Source organism: Mustela nigripes, chromosome 8, assembly GCF_022355385.1.
Source record: "Mustela nigripes isolate SB6536 chromosome 8, MUSNIG.SB6536, whole genome shotgun sequence".
In the NCBI taxonomy this organism is placed as follows: domain Eukaryota; kingdom Metazoa; phylum Chordata; class Mammalia; order Carnivora; family Mustelidae; genus Mustela; species Mustela nigripes.
Genome location: NC_081564.1, coordinates 63,767,661 through 63,788,641, shown reverse-complemented (window position 1 = coordinate 63,788,641; position 20,981 = coordinate 63,767,661). Strand labels below are relative to the sequence as shown.

Here is a 20,981-nt window from a genome sequence, read left to right as displayed (position 1 = left end):
AACGACTTTATTTCTTATTCGTTAGTAGGTGTAATGGGAATTTAGTAACTGCCACTATAGTAAAAAAGTTGTAAGAAGTTTAAAAACAAAAACAAACCAATAATATATGGGGCAGTCCTCAAGGCCATAGAATACGTGGCTAATACATGTCATTCCCCAAATATCACCCATGCTCCCTAGTTCTATTAGCTAGTGTTTAAACATAATTAATAAAGGATTAGCAAAATATTCTCATCCAATAGGCCAAAACAAAATCCAATTGCTATTTGGATTCCTAATATGCAGATTTACATTTACAATAAAAGGCGATGACTGGGATCCCATTTTTATATTAGCTCTTCCGTTGTACTACTGATCACATACAAATCCGGAAGCAAACAATTCAGCAGTGGCCAGGCTTCAAGGGACAGAAGCAAAGGAAGAGAATGCCGAATAAGCCAGAAATACTTTTTACCTTAAATTACTAGTTCTTGTAAGAAGAAACTCCAACTAATGTCAGAACCTGTTATGTATCTTCATAGTGTATCATATACCACTAGGTGTAATAAACTATACATAGCTCTCAATTTAAAATCAGGCTCAGTCAATCTCACAGACACTTTCATCAAGTTAAAGAATCATTACAAATATTATTATGAGTAAGTGTCAGTGCTGCAGGAGCTAGTATGTATCTCAGCCTGGCACTCAATAAATACATATTAAATTAACGAGTGGAGTTCAAGATCCTGTTGCTCAAAATGAGGACAACCAGTCAAACATCACAGTTTTTTCCTTTTTAACAAGGTGCATTATGGACTGATGGGCTGTGAGTTTTTACCTCTTTGTACATGCCATTGTAGTGCTCCTCGTGAGACTTCAATAAAGATTCATGGCTTAACTGACTGCAATTTACTGACTCCGCGATTTTTCTCAGGACCAGTGCTGGGACAGGTCCTCTGTTATTTTCTGTGTATATTCTAGAATATAAATTACACTGCCAATACAAAATAAACGACATTAAACCATGCATTGAATTCTAAGGAAATGCCCTAAAAATGCCTTTCACATAGCCCCTCCTTGCATTCTGCCTCATTTCCGGCTACTTCTTTCCTACTGCAGAGACTCTACATTCACTCTTAGAGATGTTCAGTCACTAGGTCTATTGCATGATGTAGCCACTACTACAAATAAGGCTTATATTATTTTTTTGCCTCTCTATCTAAATATTTTCATCTCTCAGTTCCAGACCACTCTGCTTGATCCTCTGAGAAGGCAAATAATTTCTTCTGTCAATGGATATGATTCCCCAGAAGATACTGATGCATTTGGGAGTATAGTTTGGCCAGTGAAGGAGATAACCTGAAACCACAAACCGCCCTAAACACTCTATTATTAACAAAGAGAAAAAGGCCGAATTGAGTTGGAGAAAAGCCTTGCTGAATGATAAATTGCCAGACCCTGTGTAGCTCAGGAGGTTTCACCCCAGCTGCATTTTTATGAATTCTTGAGGAAAGAACTTTGAAATGGAAAGTCTAATAGTCAGGATTTGAATGGCTGCATTTGCTCCGTAAGTGGCCTGAGTCTTGAGAAACATGGCTGAGAAATTCACCCTGTACATCTCCCCACTCCTGACCCTTTAGGTTGCTCTCCTCACGCAAAATCACATCATTCAAATTGCTGCCAGTACTTTTATTCCAGTTTAAGCTGTGGATTTAGGGTAATAGCCATAATTCCAGAAACTTCTCTGGAAGCAAGCAGTTGTTATTCTGGTTAAAGGCTCTGACTCAACCTTGCTATTTTTTATAACTGTTTGGGTTTTTTATTCTCCTTGAGTTATGGCTTCCTATTTGTTTTATTTCCTCCCTCCTACTACCTTGGAAGCCTCTTGAGAGAAGTTTCTACAGTATCCATTCAGGTCCTTGATCATTAGTGGACACTTATTATACCTTTGAAACATGGAATTGACTGTCAAGGGGAAGCCTAGCAGGATAAAAACAAAGTGACTCTACCGTACCGGTTGATTACAATGTTATAGCTGCCCTTAACTTTAGAGGAGACATTTTAGAAGCAGGGAGAGAGTACAATAGGTTTCCAAGTGGCAAGGATTTACCTTCTCTAGATAGCTACGTACTTCAGACCACCCAGCTACCACACATGGGCACAAATGATGTGTGTCACTGTTAACCCTACCCACCATCAGTAGAGAGGAAGGTCCAAATACAGGCTGAGCCCCGATGATTAGAAGAGTTCAAATCATACTTATAGATAAAGGATATGGTGTCTAGGATGCGCTTTAAAATATTCCAGAAAAACAAAGATTTCGTTTGTTTTTGTATTTTTGGTGGGGGGGGAAAGAGATAAAACAAGAATTAACAATGTTGATAATTACTCAAAGTTAAGTGATGGTACATGAGGTATATATACTATTCTATTTTTGTGTGTATTTGAAAGATTAAGTAACTTTTAAAAAATTAGGTAAAAAGTAAGACAAATGTGAGAGGTGCCCTTAGAAACTGTCCAAGCAAGAGAAGAAGAGCTTTCTTCTGTCTGTTAGAATTTTTATGTCATTTTAAAATGATATTGTGGATATTACAAGAAACCTCACTTTGAGTCTTATTTCATGAGGGCCCCAAGTCTGAGAACACAGAGAGTTAGGTGTCCATATATTCTAAAGAGAGGTGCTAGAATCTCTATACAATAGTTGCAAGTAAGGTGGCTATTATGGATCAAGTTGTGTCCTCCAAAAAGGTAGGTTGAAGTCCTAATCCCAGGTACCTATGGATCTCATCCTATTTAGAAATAAATTCTTTGCAGATGTACTCAAGTGAAGAAGAGAGCATGTTGGACTAAGGTGAACTCTAGGATTTGAATGGCTGCATTTGCCATTGACCGGTGTCGTTACGAGAAGAGATGACACACAGAAACACACACAGAGGGAAAAAAGCCATGCAAAGACAAGGCAGAAATCAGAGGGATGCATCTGCAAGTCAAGGAATGTTAAGGGTTGCTGGCAACCATCAGAAGCTAGGAGAGGCATAGAACAGATTCTCCCTGAGAGTGTCCAGAAGGAGCCAAGTCTGCTGATACCTTGGTTTCAGACTTCTATTCTCCAGTACTGTGACAGAATGGATTTCTGTTGTTTTGAGCCACCCAGTTTGTGGTAATTTGCTACTTCAGCTCTAGGAAACTAATTCAGTGGCCAAACATTGGTTCTGTTGCTCATAGCTCATTATTCTTCCTTCTTCTATCATGTAATATGGGGACTTGGAGACAGCTGGGGAGAATGCATCTCTACAGAGAGTTTCCATGAAGTATGGCTCTTTCTGCTCAACTCTTCATATTCAACCAAGTCAAGGAGCTTCCAGAAAACTGTTAGGGAGCTTGACCTGTGTCTCTGGATTCTGAAGGATTCAGAACCTAGTGCCTGATTCCCATGTGAAGATGTCCAACAGCAGCAGCCTGTGGTAATTGAAGAATGGTGAGGACTGTGCTGGCTTCCAAGTATTTCCTGTGGGCTACAAGAAAGGCCAATGGATTCTGCAGAAGTGGCTAGGCATATGCCCTTTTGAAAGGATACTGCTCAAGAACTGAGGGAGCCACAGCAGAAAGATTCAACATGAGGTTTGCCACCAGCAGCTTGAAGTAGAAGGGAGATTCAAAAGTTGTTCAGACAGAGGAGGCATCAGAGTACTTTGAAACCATTAAGGGTTGGACCTTAGGAAGTAGAAGATTGACAAAAAACCCACAAACCTGCCCCATGAGAGAAGGTTCACCTAACACAAAATGAGCCCAATATGGTAGAAGAAGAAAACTTGCTACTAAAAGTTGTGCTTTTTTCCTCAAGTTTTCTTTTCTCTTGGGGTACGGAGTGTAGAAAAACAAATTCTATCAAGAAGAAGGTCAGAAAGAGGAAAGATATCACACTCCATCCCTCCCCATCCCCTGCCTTTCTGAGCTCGTGTGATGTGGAGCTTTTTGCCACTGTTGACCTAACAATCCAATACCTCAAAATGAGACTGTCTGTTGATATCTAAAAATGACTTGGAAAACTAGGGGCTCTGTGACATCACCAAAGACAGAGAGAGCCAGTGGCAGGTAGAAATTAAATTTGTTTCTTTCTTACACCCTACTCCAGCCAGCTTATCCAATAAACCAGTAATACTTGCTAGTTTCACCATCTCTAAAGTAGTATAAGCTACCTAACGGTAAGAGCTATGTAATATATGCCTTTAATTACTTCATACAAATATCTAACAGAATCTTGAACACAAAATATCTAGCAATAATTTTAGCTAGTTAAACACTCCTTAAATCCCTTGGGTTTTATGATTAGCACAATACCTATAATTCATATACTTTTTGAAAATGTATAAAGTACTTCCGTATTTGTGGATGTGTGCTGTGTGTAATTTCATCTTCTCAACAATCATGTAAGTTCAGGAAGGCAGACATTAGCCCCAAACATCTAGTTCAAGAAATGAAGATTCACCTTCTCTAGCTAGTGAATGATGGTGAAAGACTCCAGTCATGGTCTTCTAATTTCAAAGCCAATGCTCTTTTTCTCCAACACAAGGTTTCCTATAAATTGAGAGTAGTTTGGGGAGGAAGGATCTTGGGTTCTGAGAATTAGTGGCAAATGATGACTCTGGGTGGCAAGGGAAAGATGTGCCTGGTCACATCATACCCAAGACTTCATCTGTATGTACCGAGCTTGAAAAGAATATATGCATGCTCATTCATGAAGTTCATATCAATGTTCTCATGTCCTACTTGGGGTGGTTGGACATCTTGCCTTCTCCTATAAATCCCCCTCACTCAAAGACAGGAGCCATGGCTAACATTCCATCTCCACCCCTTTTCAGATCCTGGCAGCCATGCACCATCATCACTCATGCACAGAAATGTTTTCCCAGCCTCCCTTTAGAAGACCATGTGCTCTGAAATGCAGCTTCAAGCCTAGTAATAGATTTTCCCCAAGCCACCCATACTCTTTTGTCTGTGACCAATTGCACAATTTCAAATCCAGCTGGCTTGGCTTAGGGGTGTGGTTGGAAGCCAAAAAAGAGTTTGTCTTAATGCAGCACAAACACAGAGTCACAATCATGGCTTTGGCTTCCCTAGTCCCTTGCTTGACCCCACTGAGTGAACTGACTATGACATCACCCCTGTTTACTTTCAAGGTCTCAGTGCCTACCCAAAGATTCATCAACCAACCTGGTTCTGACCCAACTTCAGTCCCTGGAGTCCAAAGATATTTATTTCTTTGAACCTCAGTTTCTGCATTTGTAGAATATGATAGTCATTTCATTTTGCAGAACTGTTATGAAGATTTAAGGAAATTATATATGTAAAGCACTTGTCACTGTGCCTGCACAGAGTATAACTTCAATAAACAGTGACAACAATAATAATAATATTAAAAATAAGTCATAATTTTTACTTATTATATTGCAAACCATAATAGCTTGAAATCTGAACTGGCCACCTTCTTAGTTGGGTTAGTTTTCTTTGGCTCCATGCAAATTTAATGAGGTAGTGTATCACATGTCCCATTCTATTAACTTTTTTTCCAAATCAACATCATTAGTAGTTGAACACTGTGCTGGGCACTGTGGGAATTTCAAAGAAGAGGAAGACACACTTCTAGACTTGTAGGAACCATGAGTCTCACAGAAGAGTTAAGGCATACACATATTAAGCTACTGGATGGCAATATAGCCTAGTGACAGTTTAGCAAAGTTAGAAAATGCCTTTCTTTCCAATCTCACTGAAACTCGTCCCTTCTTAGAAATTCCTCCAGCTGTCAATCATCAGCTTTGGCCCCCAGTGCCCAAACATGTTTCTAAATGGAAGCTATGTTGGAGCACGTTTTTTCTATTAGTACAAGCAGCTGTCATGTACAAATTGATGGTTATCTGAAGATCTATTAGGGAGAGGAAGGTGGTCACCTTGATGTCACCAGAATATATATATATATATGCACACATAGAATCCCCACATTCAACCTCTTTGAAATGAACTTGCTCATTATATTATAAAAAATACATAATTGTGTGGACAATTTCTCCATCATAATCTGCTCTATAATTCAGAAAAAATTCTACCTTGCCAAAGGAAATAAGATGTTGGCAATCAACATGTCTCCTCAAACCTTGTCAAAGAGCCATAACTGTTACAAAATAAACAAATAGATCATCAAAACATTCCTTTTCCCTTTCCCCCTTGCTCTCTCTGTCTCTGTCTCTCTCTGTCTCTTTGTCTCTTTTTTTTTTTTTTTCCACTTTGAATGCTCTATTGGATTGTAGAAGATTTCACAGTTTTCTCCAGCTCTGGAAAAATCGTTAGGCCCTTCTGCTGGTCGGCTTTGGAAACATTTGGAACAAATTATCTCTACTTTTGGAATCTGAATAAAGGAATGTGAGCCTCACTAGAGAAATGTGAAATCTAGGGTGGGATTCGCGAAATGGTTTAAGGTTTGCTTTTGCACACATACTTTTTTTTAGTTTGTTTGGGTTTGGAACATAGTACAAGAAAAATAACAGGACTTGCAATGTGCTTTCCATAATTCCTTTGCTTTTCATAAAACCCACTGGCCCCTCCCCCAGTGCTCCATCATCACCCTCAGTAGCTTCCCAGCTTGAATGTCAAGCATGTGCTTCTTACATAACATGAAATCCACCAGTTAAGGTAAGGTGAAAGGAAGGAGATTTTTCTAGGGATTTTCTTAACTCAACCCCACGTATACCTTTTGTTATGCTACCAACTTCATGATGTTCAAATACCCCTCCAAGAAGTTGACAAAGTCCCCGAGGAAGTTATTGAAACTTCATGAATATCAATATTGAGTTGTGTTATCTGAGCACCAAAGTAGCTATATCAGAGCATAACCTCAGTGCAACTCAAGCTATTTAGGTTCTGACGGAGCTGATTTCAGTCCTATACGGCTCTCAAGACTTTGGTCATCTTTTTTGCCCAGGTGCTGTGGTTGGTATTTGGTGATACCAAGAAGGAGGACCTAAGAGGTTGAGAGATAACATAGACATCTTCCTGGGTCACAGGTGCTTCTAAGACATTCTTCTTGGTGTTTCTAGACTACACTCCCTTCCTGCTCTGCAGACATAGCACCTTCGGGAAGAGAGGGCACTCAGTTTCACAGAAGGGGCCAACATCAGGGAATAGAGGACTCCAGAACCTCGGCTTCAGAAGGGGGAAATCCTTATGGAACATTTTCCCCCCTTTGTTTTTCATGTTGCTAAGAGAGCCATAGTGATCACACCTGTTTAATCTTCTAAACAGTCTATTTTCAACATTCTCTTCAATTATTCCTGGACAAATAAGACATTTGTCAAATCATGTCTTCATTTTTAGTTCAGAAAAAATGTAGACACTCCAATACTTCTACAGTTTATAAAGCCTATTCAGAGGTTCCCTAAGACCTCGTCAAACCTCAGCAGTTCTTTCCCTCAACCCTACACAATGGCTTAGTTAGTAAATATGTATCCCATTCAACCAATGATAAGATGGAAATGCCTGGGTTAGGTTCACCCACTGCTGAATGGAAAAGCACACATGGCCTATACAACATCATATTACTCAGCCTTAAAAAAGAATGAAATTCTTTTTTTTTTTAAGATTTTATTTATTTATTTGTGAGAGAGAGAGAAGCAGACTCCCTGCCTTGAAAACATTGTGCTAAGTGAAATAAGCCAGACACAAGGACTAATATTGTATAATTTCCCTTACATGAGGTACCTATAAGAGGAAAATTCATAGAGACAGAAAATAGAATAAAGGCTACCAGGGAATGAGGAAGGGGAGAAAGAGTAAATGAAAAGTTACTGTCTAATGAGTACAGAGTTTCCATTTGGGTTGATGGGAAAGTTCTGGAAATGGATGGTGGTAATGGTGGCATAACACTGTGAATGTACTTAATGTCATGGAACTGTACACTTAAAATGCTTAAAGTGGTCAATTTAATGTTACATATATTTTATCACAATAAGAAAACAAAGTTTTGGGACTAAACTAAAGGTTTGCAGACTCTTATTACTGGAAAGAGAGCCTAATAACATTCTTTGAGGTAAAGAGATACGTTATGGCTGCTACCAAGTAGGTAGAATCGCTCATAATAGAAAACTGTGGTGCACAGAACCTTACTCGAATCAGGGACATTTTGGACAGAGCATCTGTTATTAAGAGTAGGACTAGGTAGCCCTCCATTGCCTTCTCCCATCAGGAATTTTCTAATGAGGTTTCCTGCATCCTAGACAGAAACCAAGGTTAGGAAATTTGCAGAGCCTGTCTTAGGTCTGCTTATCCATCTACAGCATGAAAAGAGGTGATCCCAGAAGAAAGGTCTGCCTTCACTTCTTAGCACTTGAACTCTGGAAGCATCATACCTAGAGCTCTATCTACTCTTTCACACCGTAACCCAGCCCACTAGTAAATGGGACCAAAGAAGGGCTATGGTTCTGAGCAACGCAATGGGTCCCTCCCATCCAAGAGTGCAAAGGGATCAGATGAAATGACTAGAGAGGTGCTTGACAGAGAGGCAGGGGCCCTGGGAGAAACACTTTTGCTCCTCTCTCCAACATAGTTCATTTGCTGCCCAGAGTCCTTTCTCTTGTTCCTTAGTGCTTTCCCATATATTTTAGATTATTGATGATATGAGCCCCCAAATCAATGGAGTGCTCCTGCAGTTTGGGGAAGGTGTAAAGAATCTGAAAATGAAGTGCCACCAAGAAAAAGAGGATAACCATTATTCATGAGAATCAGAACCACCTCTTGGGACGGCAGAGTAAAACCTGTGAAGAGCATGTATTCAGGTAGAAATGCTTCTAACAGAAAAGTGTGGTTCTGGGAACTTTACTCACATCAGGTATACTCTGGACAGAGCATTTCTTAACATTTTTCCTGCTGGTGTCAAGAAGCACAAAACAGTTTAAAATAAAGAGCGTCATCTTGGAATTCCCTCCTTTGATTTGGAAAGATGGTAGCAAAGTGTGAAAGAAAGGCCATCCAACTAAGTGTCAGGAAGCTGGGGCTGGAACACAGACTCTGCCACTCTGTGTGCCTCTGGGTCAATCATGTCTGCTTTATTCCTCAACTTCTCCACTGGACAAATGACAAACTGGTTTAGAGCAGTGGTGTAAACTGGCACATGCTTTGGAGTGTGTTCTAAGAAGTATTTATGTGAGGATTCTCCTCCCTACTTAGTGATTCAGACTCTGTATATGTATGTGTGTGTTGGGAGAGGAAAGCAGTAAGTGGGGAGCTGGGAGGGTGGCGCACACACACAGGCTTTCAAAACAGTTCCTCTGATGATTCAATATGCACCCCTGGTTGTCATCTATTGATCAAAATTATAGCGAAGGTCACTTGCAGTTCTAATATTCCTAAGATTTTATAAAAACAAAGACTAAATACCTACTAAAAACCATCAAACGTAGTTTTTACAAAGATCTTATGAGAAAATAATGCATATGAATGTCCTAGAATATGGTACTATACAAATGTAAGCAATTATTAGGGTTCCCATAATTTTGTGTATTATTCAAGTGGTTCATCAAATATTGACCAAACCCTCTTAGATTAGAAATTCTGCAATGATAAGTCTAGGGAATAGGATCTACACTTGGCACTTTTGCTTGAGTTTTTCCTAGGGAGAGCATTTCCCAAAATAATAATATTCCTGCTTGTTTTCTGATAATGTGAATGCACGTAAGTCGAAACAGGATAGCCCCAGATATATGCCCATTTCCTAGTAAAGGTAAGCCATGGAAAACATGGATCTATCTAAAATCTACCTATTTTTCTCAGCTCAGATGCTGTGTCTCCTGAAGATTTCTGGTCTTACTAAAGAGATGTGTGTTGTTTTATTGTCACCACACTATCCCTAGAAGCTGATAGCTGTCCTTGTGTCCTGGCTTCTAGAATGACCCTTAAGGTAGAGTTTGTTAGTATGCCACAAAGTTTCTTAGCCTAGAAACTTTCATTTCCATTGAGCTAATGAGAGTGCTGTCACCTAAATTTTCATTGTTTTAAGAGCAAGTGGAGGCTGACAGTTTCCTTTCAAGCTTGAATGATGAAGAGAAAACATCCCACAGCCTCATCTGGTTGGCTTGCTGCGAGGTAATGAGCCCTGTGTAGCACCCATCTCTGCTAGACTGGGATGACCTTATGTCTGGTAATGCATCAGGGAAGAGTGAAAAACGTACTGCGGGTCCCGCCAACAATTCCTCCAGGACGTGCTGAATGTGCCAAACGGTTTAGTAAATAGATCTCAAGTTACTGTGTTGAAACCTATTCCAACGTATTGCAACACAGAATGTCTCAATCTAAAGGTCATGCTTTACTTTGTGAAGACCCTGTAAGAAGGAGACAAGGGGGTGGCTGGACAGGGAATGAATGGAGGTGAGAGTCAGGAGACAGAATATTCGTAACATTTAAAAACAAATTTCAAAACCTTCCCTAACTGCATCCTATTCCTAGCCCAGACAAAGACTTGTTGCCAGCCTTTGTTCCAAGACTTGCTGGAGTTTCTTGGGGTAGGGTAACAGTACGGTATGGGTGGGGGTAGGGGAAGCTGGCCTATGTCCTACAAAGGCTGGGAGAGCGTACCATGACGGTGTGAAGCTAGGATGGAGTTCAAAGGGCTCAACTTTCCTGATGGCTGCTTCTGCTGCTTCTGCTGCTTCTGCTGCTTCTTTTTCTCCTCCTTCTCCTCCTCCTTCTTTTCTCTTCTCTTCCCTCCTTTCCTTTTCTTCCTTCCTTCCTTCCTTCCCTTGGCTGTTTTTTCCTTTCCTGACTTCTTGCTTTCTTAGCTTTTGGAGTTCTTTGGGGGAAGAATAAAAGAGGACTTAGATATATGAATCTTGCTTAAAATAACTGCTGGACATTGCCTGGGTGCAGAGAAGAGTAAAAAGATTGGAAAGAACTTGGATCAAATCTGGCATTGTAAGTACATGTAAGCAGTGGCTGCCTCCATACTGTGGTTTGAAAAATGCCTGGGGAAGGGACATCTTGCTCCCACCATTATTGGCTTTTATTACTGAAGATCTTAAACAAAGTGTTTACTTTGATTCAGTGGATACCTGTTGAACAGCTATTATGTTCTTAGTGATGTATGGTATCAAAAAGTCAATACCCACTTCCAAGAAGCTCACTCCCTTTTGAGTGATGGGCTTTTGCCCCACTACCCCCACATGTGCTTACATTGCTTTTCTGTGTTTTCAAATTATAATTTCTCTTTCACATTTTCTCTTTTTGCCTCCTTCCCACTGCCATTAAACTTGAAATCTCCAGAGCATGCGTTTTATACAGAGTGCTGAACATATCCCTGAGAACAACAGTGAAAACGGGAAAAAACCCTACCTATATTTTCCAGTGTCTATTAGTGCAAGAGCCCAAGAATCCATGAGGTGAAAAGGGGAGGTCAGGCTACATCCTGGTGTTTGGAACCTGTCTCGGCAAACAAGTCCATGGAGAAGAGAACCTTAATTTATTTGAGTGGCTACAGAGCAACATCACTCTGAAGAATGAAGTATTTGGATGCTATGGTGGCATCTTCAGTCCTCAGAACACACTGACTCAATGACATTAGCTTGAATTTTATTAAATTGCTGATATCTGACTGCTTTCACCTACAAAAATGACAATTTTCTAAGGTTCAGTCTAATACAAAGCAGAATTTGGAAAAGCCCATGATGGAAGCAAACACAATCACAAGAAGGAAAGAGAAGCATATGGTTAGATTTAGGAACTTATACTTCTTGAAACTCTATTTCTGGCTATAGACTGAAAATAGCTCTCTAAATTCTTATGTTAAAACCTGATTCCCTGTGAGGGTATTAAGAGGTGGGGTCTTTGGGAAATGATCTTGAAGGTGGAGCCCATGTGAATGGAAGCAGTCCCTTTATAGAACAGACCTCAGAGAGCTCCTTTCACCTAGTGAGGGCATAGTAAAAGATGGCTATCTATGAACCAGGGAGTAGGCTTTCTCCAGATAGTCTACCTGCCAGTGCCTCCATGATCCTGGATTTCCCAGCTTCCAGAACTGTGAGAAATAAATTTATCATTTGCAAGCCACCCAGTTTGTTTTGTTACAGCAGCCCAAATGGACTAGAACACCTCTCTTCTTCCCTTTGGCCTTCTCAAACTTATTACATCTCTATGCGTAAATACTTTTAAGGGGGAATGCAGCTGGCTGACAGCAAGACTCTAACACAAGGGGTGGTTTCGAGGGGAGAGGCTTGACTTAAAGAACAGGACGAAGTCACCAGGAAATTGAGTGGACATCACAAAATAGCAAAATTTGTTACTTTGTAGTTCTGTTAACAATCAGTTCACTAAGGTTATTGTTCCAACAGTCTCAAAGTGTTTGCATTAGCTAGAAGGCATTAAGGAACATATACAGTATTTATGCAACAAAATCACAGCTTGGTTGCCATCACAATTTGTTTACTCCATAAAAATAGTCTTGTGAGGTCCACAAGTTCTGAATTACACACCTCAAGACCACTCTGCATTAAGATGCAGCCAGGTGGTGTTTTTATTTGTTTTTTCTATATTTATATTAAGCAAGATCAAAAGAAAATCGACTCAACTTGGCATTCATCCCTTTTGTCTAATTTTGTGTTTCAAAAGAATTACTAAAAAAAGTCTGTGTGATCTCCAATTTATCAGTTCAAGTATTGGGGATAACTGGTTATGCTGAACGATTTTTAAGTTTTGTTTCAAGTCCACGAGCTTCAGGTTCTCTGATATAGTAGAAAAAGCCCTAAACTGGAAGTCAGGGTTCCAAGCTAGTCCTGCAAAAAAATACTTGTGTGATCTTGAGAAGTAAACAAGACACATCTGTTCATCCATGATAGGAGAAGACTGGACCACATATCCCATTCTAGTTCAACCCAATGTTCCTTGAAAGGCTGAAAGAGAAAGAGGAGACTTCCCTAATTACAAGTGGGAAAAGAGAAAGAGGTTAATCAGAAAATGACATTTTCTGACCTGAAATTTTATGAATCCTACCTGAAAGATCAAACAAATACATAACATTTATCCGACTGGTTGTATTCACCTGGACAGGAAATTCCATGTCAGAGTGTATTACCGAAGTCCTATTCTATCCTTCTGTGTCGACTGATATTTTTAGCCAATTGTTGATAGGCCAGCCCTTAGAAATGTTTAAGCCCTCAATTAGTGTACACTATTATTCCTTAGTTGGAAATAAGAGCTGATGTTCTGAATTGATAGTCTTTCCAAATGGCTAGACTCTCTAAGCTCTAGGTTCTAACCAACCTAACCTAACTAACATGTATCTAGCACGAAATTAGATCATTTGTCCCATCTATGAATGTAAGGTGTGACAATCCCAACAAGGAGGACCTTTTTGAAGCTAGATAAAATTAATCCGATAGAAATATTTCCCACTCATTCCTACCTTGAGCTGTTCCAGAGTAAGTCCTGGAGAACAGACTGTTCTATTTTTTTTTTTAAATCAAAATCATCTAAACTTAATTTTAAATATGTGTTCTTCCATCAAAAACATCACACATATATCAGAATGACACTCCTTATCTCATCTTGTTTCTCTCCCACCATGTCTGCTCCTCATCCTCAACCACAAAACAAACCAACACAAAACAAAAAAGTCAGACTGGCTAAGTTTTCAATGACTCAATTGATAGGGCATTATAGAATCAGTCAGAGAGAAGATGCTGAAACCTCTCCACCTTCCTGCTGCCTGGTGCCCTTTGGGAGTCTCTCCAAATGTCCCTTTGCTCTCTGCAGCAGCTCTAAAAATAGAGGATGACTGCTCGGTACAGGTGTTGTTTGTGAAATGTTCTTCTTGCATTTAGCCTGCCTAGCTTAGTGATTAGTGTTCTGCAGACACTCAGCATCCCCTGGACTCTGCTGTGTCAGCTTTTCTTTATAATAGTGAGGGAGCTGGAGGATAATTCTGGGACTGCTGTTTATAGGGACTCTCTTTCTCCCTCAGAACAGAGAGCAGGCTTTCTTCCTTTCTCAGCCCACCATTAAGAACATGCTCCAGAACAGCCTGGAGGGATTCTCAAGATGAGTCTGCAACTACAGTGCCCCCAAGAATGTACTAGTTTTTTCAAATGCATCTATTTTCTACACAAAACTGGCACACATGGGTAGGGGATAAAAAACAAGGAGGCCAAAAATGTAGTGTGTTCCTTGTGGACCTTGCAATAATTATATTCATAAAATCACAAGACAATACCTTATGATGGAAACTCAGAGCTCATCCGGTCCTGGGGTTGTTAAGCCTTAGTAGGCTTCACATTCTTACCACATAAGTTGGTTTCAAGTGCTGGGTTTCATGTCCATTCTTAATACTCTGATTCAGTAGGTCTTGGGGAAGCCTAGGGATCTGGCTTTCCAGATGTACATCCAGATGATGTGGATGCCATTGGTCCTCAAACTAAACAGTGAGAATGACTTCTCTGGATAATTCTTTTATGTAAGATAAGGAAAGTGAGATGCAGAACGTGGAAGCAACTCTTTAATTAGGGCTGCAACTAGAACTCCGATTCACTGTCTCCTTACCCAGAATTCTTTCCATAGGAAATCATATGGTTTCCACATGTGCAAGCCCATGAATATTGATGATGCAACATTCATGCAGATGCTGTTGAGGTCAAAGTTCAAAAGGCATCTTTGAATGAGAAGGCTATTACCCACCGCCCTGCCATTTACTGTTAGTGAATGGGGGAGGAGGTATAGCCTTATGCCCTAGCCATTAAATTTTGGTGGTTGCTTGGACCAGCCATGACATCTCTCTAAGCTTTGAATTTCAAAACTAGTATAACCAACTAACCTTCCCTACCTGATGATGGTAATTGAGGTGACATGGCTGTGTCCTTGACTGAAAACTCAGGTGAAAGTCTAGATCCCTCCTGCCAGACTCAAAAGATCCAGTGCTAGAATCACTGGACTACAAATGAGGGTAAGCCTGATGCACTGCCAGAGATCAGCAGCGCTGGTTTGTGATTGACAAGGAAGTAGGAAGACACTCTTTCCAAAAAACACAAACCATGGTGACTATGGAAAATTTCTCCACCAGGTTGTCATGTCTTTGGAGAATAAGCCACTTTGGGTTTTCTTTCTTACCATCCCATGTGAATGAGTTTGTGTTCTGTGACTCAAGGGTACCTGGGAATTCTTGGCCTGATTTTGGGGAAGGGATCCTGTACAAGGGCCAAAGGTACAAATCTTTAAACTCAAACCTCTAAGGGGCGCCTGGGTGCCTTAGTCATTAAGTGGCAGCTTTTGGCTCAGGTCATGATCCTAGTGTTCTGGGATCAGGCCCCACATTGGGCTTCCTACTTAGAGGGGAGCCTGCTTCTCCCTCTTGACTCCCCCTGCTTATATTCTCTTTCTATCTGTCTTTCTCTGCCAAATAAATAAATGAAATCTTAAAAAGCAAAACAAAATAAAATACACACACACACACACACACACAAACCTCAAACCTCTTAAAAACTGAAAACAATAACAAAGAGTAGAAATCATCTAGACCAAACTATCCCACCTACCTCACAGGTCAAGGAAATAAGAGATAAAGCAAGCACATAAATAAGTTTTACATATGCTTAAAAAGGGGGGGTGGATCACAGAAGTAGCACTTGAAACTAGGAAACTAGGCCAGTTGGGTGAATTTGCCTGAGGTCTCATAGCAATTTAATAGCAGAATCTGATTTCTTAACTCTTGGGAAGAAAGGTTTTCTAAGACATCTCATTTCCCAGCTTTGCAGAATATCAAACCTACCACAGGATAAAGTATTTTTATTTTCTCTCCTTGTATGTAAAAGGTAAGAGCCCATTAATTGCTGATGTTCTGTTTGTACTAGACCAAAGGTGAAAACCCAGAATTTCTGGGAAAAAATTACATATTCCACTGAAGTTATTCAACTACAACTACTACCCCCAGCCCAGTGATTGAGTTAAGCACAGTTTGATGAGGTTGGGACCCTTGGCAATTGCAGATCAAGTGTGCCTCCCAGGGCATCTGGACTAAGAGAACAAGGTGTTTACCAGGATTAGGTGTCTGACTCAGGCAAAGTCTACAACCGAACTGGTTTTCAGGAGTCCAGAGCGACTCATCCATTTACTCAATATGTATTTATTGAGTAGATCCTAGTCAGACATATGCCAGGCATTACTGATTGGCTGATGGACAAGATGGTCATGGGTCTAATTTTCCTAATACTATGGCCTACAGAGAGTGCACACAAATAGGGTCCTTATCATGCTCCATGTGTGAGCAGGGTAATGTGGGGATACGGGACTGTATAACCAACCAAGACTGGGAAGTGACGGAGATGTCAGGGAGGTTCTCCCATAAGAACTGTTATGTGTCAGACACTATGCTAAGTACTAGGTAGATAAAAGACACTGTCTTCAGGAGGTTTCCTGTCTAGAAGGGAATACGGATCTGCATACCAGTGTGATAAACTCCATCACAGGAGTGGGGTGCTAAGGCAACACAGAAGAGGGAGCTACAGGTCTATGATCATCAAGAAGACCATCTTTGAGCTGAACCACAGAGCATGGAAAGGAATTTCCCATGTGCAAGGACATGAATGGAGTCATGAAGAGGAATTAGAAGACATGGAGAGACTGGGGGTCAGGGGCAAAGGTGGGTACAGTCAGATGAGTGAGAGGTCTTCTCCCACATAGAAGTTAGCTTGGGACTGCCCTGCCGTGAGTGAGGAATGTATGCAGAGATAGCAATGCACCATCCACACAATGAAACTCAGATTCAGGTTCTCCAATTCCCTTGACCTCTTCCTCATCCTGATGGACTCAAGTGTGGCTCAACATCGGGCTGTGCATCTGGCCTTTCCTGAAACTCCAGGAGACCTGGCAAGGAAGTATGTGGACTGGTATTGAGTGATACCCACAGCCTGGGGAGGATCTACCCAGGTACCAGGAGCACAAGGTATGGAGTCACAATGTAAGGCATGACTGCATGAACAGGGCCAAACTGGGGCATTACCGACTTGTGGTGCCCTTCCTTCCACCTTAGGTACCTGGATATTCAGAGAAGCCCTCTCAGAGGCTAGTGTTTCCTCAAAACAATCTCATTTCCCCTACAACCCTTCAGATAAGGCAGTTGGAATAGTGGAAAGGTTAAAGTGGTGGTCACCACACAAACTTGGGTTCAGATCCTGAGGACTAAATGAGAAGATATATATGAAAGACCCAGTGTTCTTCTAGGCCTGTAATGGGCTCCATCAATGGTAGCAAATTGCTTTATGTCCTCATCTATTTCCTTGGGCCTGAAAGGGTAGTCATCGATTATTCTCTAACCAAGTCAGGTGTTAATGATTACTACTGGGTCAATGTGTTTTCCATCTTAGAGATGTTTTAACAGGGGATTTTTGAAAGCACTTAACTCCAAGGAATGACTTAACTCCAAGGAATAGCTCTTAGCAGTAGATCAGTAACCAGCAAGGAAACCCAATTTTGCACCAAAAGGCCTGTTTTAGATGCTTAAAACTTAGTATCTACATTCAGAGCTGGCTTCTCCCCTGTCATAGAGTAGTGAATATCACAGCTAGCATTTGGGGTAGGACTTATACCTGAATCACTTAGAGTCTGACATGCTGTTTCTCCCCATGTTGAAACTGCCCCTTGCTACAGGGCATCTTGGGTGGTTAGCACCAGAGCTTGTCAAAGTTCTAAGATGGGGCAGGGCCACTTTGGGAGGCTATGCAGGTAGCCAATGGTATCTCTTGAGTTGTGGAAGGAAGAGGAATCCCAGTTTAGTTCCATACTTTAAATTTGGAGCAATGAAGAGGAGCATGGATCAAAGGCCAGTGAGTATATTCCATGCACCAACATCTCTTTGCCCTGCACAATGGAGACACTGCCCAGGGTCTAAAGGCCTTTCTTAAAAACTCTACCTCTCATCTGTAGGGAATTTTCCCGTGGTCCAACTCGCTTGGGTAGCACAGTTGTCAGCAGCCCCGTAACCTGTGCCCACTCCTCCCAGCTGAGCCTATCCCTCCGGAGAGCAGTGGGCTGGGACAGATGGCCCAGTGTTTGCGAAGGCATCCCAAACCCGAACCTTCCCTCTCAGGAAGAGAGGGTGCAAACTGCTTTCCTTAAACATTTCTGGCCAGTTCTCTCCAAGACCAGGCAGGATCCCAAGCCTGCCCACGATGTGTCTATCCCTCCAGTCTTTGTTGCTACCTCCTCTGTGCTCAGAGCCAGCTGCCTCCCACTCCTGGAAGCCTGCCAGCATCGCCCTCCAAAGAGGCGCGTCTCAATCAAGTTATTTATTCACCTAATCAAAAAGGAAATAATGTATACAATTTACAGTCTTCCCAGGTCCTAGCTCCCACGGAGGCTGGGGAGGGGGAGATACAAAAGAAAGCAGAGCTCTCCAGGTTGGGCTTTGATAGCCCAGTGGACCCCTGTTTAGGGAGACGAGCCATGAGCCCAACTGTCCAAGTGGTCCAGAAGCTCCTGCCATGATCAAAAGGAGAAAAAGGACAAAGCAAGAAGCCAAGCTCAGAATGAAGCTGTGTATAATGTCATAATAAGAGGCCGGGGGTACTGACAGAAAGGGAGGCATCTGCTAAGCTCAGGGCATTCAGGACGTAGGGCCTGAGGGCTGAAGCAAACCAAAAAGGATGGCGAAAGCTGGAGGCACACAGCTGGCTGCCTTGGTTAGATGTGTTTCTTTAAAGTTCCATGTTTCTTTCTGCCTCAGGCTATGGCCAGAAATGACCCCTTCCCAGATCCCAACCTCTTTGCATTTTTCCAGCTCTTGCTCATCTTCCAAATCTCAGCTAAAATAACACTTCAGGAGGTAGGCTTTCTCTGGTCTTCACATCTAAAAAAGGTCCCCTGGCTCTTATCTCTCATAGCTTACAGATCTTTCTCTCCCTAACATTTTACATTGTAAATTATACAGCCATTTGCAAACTTATTTGCTTCCACAGTGGACTGTAAGCATCAATGGAGCAGAGACGGTTCTCTCTTGAGATCCTCAGGAGCTCAGCTCCATGCCTGGTGGTGCACACTAGATGCCCACTAAGCAACAGTTGACACGATGTAATGTGGGTCCTCTGTGTCAATCATCTATGTATATACATTATCTGTGTACCCAGAGTTCAAGTTCCCTGAGCAGGAGGGAATGTGTAGCTCATAGTACTTTACATTTCCACGGAGCCTAGCAAGTTCAGTTTGAACCATAATGGCTTTAACACCAAAACAATAGAGCACATTGGCAGGGCTGGACAATCATGTAGAACACAGTGGTTAAGAGCCCCGGCTTTGGAATCAACTGGACCCAGGGTGAGAAACCTTAGCTTCTCTGAGTCTCTGTTCTCCCACCAAGAAACAAAATGCTTCACTTCATAGTTTTGCTGTGAACATAAACGAGGAAGCCATGACTAACACAGGACCTATAGAGTGGGCTTTCTTCAAATTGGAGCTTTCACTAGTTAGCCTTTGGGAAAACACATGGATTGGTGTTGAAAACAACAATTTGGTGCTACCTGCATGGAGTAGAACCTTGAACTGGTTCTGGAAGGACTGGAAAGGTTTGTGAGTTGAAGGTGAAGGGAAGGCACCCCTGCCCTTGGGAGCATGGCACAGGACTGAGTCATTCAGGTCACACGCGTCAATGGGTAACCTCATGGGGCAGAGCACCCAGAGTATTGCTGTATTCTTCTTGGCTCCTCACCCTAGAATTCTCACACTTGGAGATGTTCAAAGGTTCAGGGAGGTCCAAGCCTCACGGAGGATTTAGAGTTCAGGTTTTCTCAGCACTAGACACCCCAAAGGGAAAGAAGACTTCGCACAGGGTCCTGTGAAGCACTCAAGCCACCACTTTCTTTGCAACACCACCACCGACCCACTTGCACATGTTAGAAGATTTCAAATACCAGGGGCTGACACATTCGGTGGACTGACTAGCTGTGCAGCTTAGGCCAGTCCAGGCCCTTCCCTGCTGGATTATTTGCCATCAGCATCCCTCCACCGTGGGACTGTGGCAGCAGGCAGCCTCCTGGGGCTTGTCATTTACTCTATGCCTAAGGGTCTTTTGGGGCTGACACATTAGGCAGCTCTTCCTTGGGCTTTCTTAGGATGGAAACTAGGAGACAGAGCCCACATCAGCCTGCTGAAAATCGTGAGGTCAGAACACCTGCCTGGAGTTCCCTCATGTCCTCTGTGTCAGCGTCCTTCTCTGGTTCTCGTTTTGTGCCACTACAGCTCCCAAGCCAGGGCAGAGGTAGAAATGCTGTAAGGTGGGGAGGGGGTTCCGGCTCCTTGAAGGGTCTCTGAAGGTAGACGCCCTAGTTCTCCTAGAGGAGTCTACTCCCAGAAAGCAGGCACCAAGGAAAGGTGTACGGTCTCAACCATAGGAGGGGTGGATGGCAGTGAATGCTGGTTCTCCACTGGGGAAGGCTGCATTCTCACAGAGCAACTGATCCTTCAGAAGGATGATGGAATAGGGTTCCTGGAAACACTGGTGCCACCTTGTCCCATTTCCATCTCTTACCTTTTTCCTCTACATATTTGTACCTAGATGAAATCAGTTGTGAATGAACGTCAAGGGAACGCTAAAGAGGAGAAATCCTCAAACCATGCCTGCCTGAAGATTGTGAAGGTCTTATGGGTTACAGCCTCATTAACTCTTGCCTTCTTATTGCCAACACATCAGCTTTCAGGGAGCCTTTGAGCCCTAAGCTGAAAGCAGCCATGTATGGGCCCTGGATGGTTCCGAGCTAAGAAGATATGGTTAGGGAAAGGACTTCTCAGTTCCTATCAAGCCAGGGACATTTCCAATCTCTTATCTATCTGTCCAATAAGGTTCACTGTTTAATCTGTGAATTCTGGCTGGACAAGGGGAATCATGGGAAAAAGTCACCTGGCTATGTATTCATCTTAAACTCTCCTTCCCTTCTCCCTACTCCTTCTGCTGCATGAAGCACTCAACAACCATCTTCTTCATCTCTGTC

General features: G+C 42.0%; 1 long non-coding RNA gene across 2 annotated transcripts in view; it reads left to right on the top strand.

The window, feature by feature from the left end:
- The window catches only part of LOC132023940 (uncharacterized), a 64,274-nt gene that overhangs the window by 24,455 nt on the left and 18,838 nt on the right, over nt 1–20,981 (top strand). The window contains exon 3 of one of the 2 annotated variants that reach the window (XR_009406100.1): nt 11,284–11,991. The exons of the other annotated variant lie outside the window; for it this stretch is intronic. This is a non-coding gene — a long non-coding RNA (uncharacterized LOC132023940). Of the gene's footprint in view, nt 1–11,283; nt 11,992–20,981 lie in introns of those variants that run through there. 2 annotated transcript variants of the gene reach the window in all.